Source organism: Gigantopelta aegis, chromosome 13, assembly GCF_016097555.1.
Source record: "Gigantopelta aegis isolate Gae_Host chromosome 13, Gae_host_genome, whole genome shotgun sequence".
Classification (NCBI taxonomy): domain Eukaryota; kingdom Metazoa; phylum Mollusca; class Gastropoda; order Neomphalida; family Peltospiridae; genus Gigantopelta; species Gigantopelta aegis.
In genome coordinates this window covers 8,212,244-8,213,918 of record NC_054711.1, presented here as the reverse complement: position 1 = coordinate 8,213,918, position 1,675 = coordinate 8,212,244, and the positions used below count along the sequence as shown (strand labels likewise).

General features: G+C 39.7%; 1 non-coding gene across 1 annotated transcript; it reads left to right on the top strand.

Moving 5' to 3' along the window:
• The first annotated feature begins 436 nt into the window (after window positions 1–436).
• Trnal-uag lies at window positions 437–518 on the top strand. Its single transcript has one exon. It is a non-coding gene; the product is annotated as a tRNA-Leu (tRNA).
• Window positions 519–1,675: the final 1,157 nt, after the last annotated feature.

Below are 1,675 nucleotides of genomic sequence, written 5' to 3'. Positions count from 1 at the left end.
CAGACAGTCCTGGAAAGACAGTCCACATACTGTAGCTGATTCGTTTGCCCAGGACAGCGTGCTTGAGCTTGTACTTTAACTGGATATATTCACACAAAATCACATTGAAATGAAAAGTAACACGACGCTTTATAGAATATCTAACTTAGTCTGAACTATGTGATGATATTCAGGGGCGGGTCCAGGCAATAGTATGCGGGGGGTACTTAAGGGGTAGAAGGACAAAAGGGCATCCCAATGGATTTTGTTTTTAAAGATGGGGTATTTGAATATTTTATAGTCACGGGTCCCTTGGTCCCCCATCTTAGATCCGCCTCTGATATTTTAAAAATAGAAAACAATTTTATAGTGATACAATACTAACGTGATCGTTATGAACCATCGAATCACCAGCAGCAACATATTTGATTGCAATTACGAACCAAAACTATTGTACGGTAGCGTGGCCGAGCGGTCTAAGGCGCTGGTTTTAGGCACCAGTCTCTTCGGAGGCGTGGGTTCGAATCCCACCGCTGCCAATTAATTTTTTACCCAATTGATTTTTTTTTAAATATCTTTCTTTTCAGAACCTAAAATAAGGGTGTTTTTGAACTAAGTATACTTTATTCAAATAGGTTATTTTGTGGGGGGAAACCTCAAATTCNAAGGGCAAAAACTATAGCGATATTCGGGAAAAATGTGCTGCTAACCTGAGAACTTTTTACCATGTATTTCCCAACATTCTCCCAACTTCTTTTTCTTCTCCGTTCCTGGGGTGTGTGTGTGTGTGTGTGTGTGTGTGTTGTGTGTGTGTCCGGTGTGTGTAATGTGTGTGTGGTGTCGTTTTAACCTGTCCCTACTTCCGCGTCCGGACTATCCTTGTCCCGCTGCCCTATCCGTCCCTGCCTCACCTCTATCCCATACTCCCCCAACCGTAAATAACCTCCTGTTTGAGTTCCCGGTGGCGTCGTTAATATCCTAATACATTTCCTTCCTTCCTCTTCCCTCCCTCCCCCCCTATGGCTATCCTCCCAAAAAAATTTTATTATAAGTATATAAATAGTTAACGAAAAATTTGAGAAATGCCCGATAAAAAATAACGCTTATTTAATTAATTAATTAATTTATTTATTAGTATATTAGAAATTAGAATTTATTATTGGCAATTTTATTATTTTAGACTGCGCCTTCTAAATTATTTTAATAAAAAAAAACAATTTTATAATGTCCCATCTCCCCATTAGAGTAATTTCAAAATTGTCCAATATTATATAGTCCCGGGTCAGACCACTGGCTATCCAGAGTCACAGTCCGTCATTCTACCCACAATATTAGTTGTATTATGTTATCCATGTAAAAATGCGTAAAGATTCGTGTGCTGTTTGGTAGTAATGAATAAATGTTGTTATCGAGATTCGAGCATGTTTATTTAATTCGGGCAAAAGCCCACCTGCCCCCCGTCCCCCCCCACCCACACCCCCCCCACCCAACCTCACCCTTACAAAAATGTGTAATTCACACGAAAACATGGTCGTATACCCTCAGGATAAATTCTTGAATGTTTTCAAATTTTTTTTCAATCACGCTGGCAGGAATTCTGCAGTAAGTGTTTGATTGGGTTGGAGCCATGACTCCAACTGGCTGGAATTAGATCCACATGTAATAGTGGAGCTAATGTTAATTAGATTGGGCATAA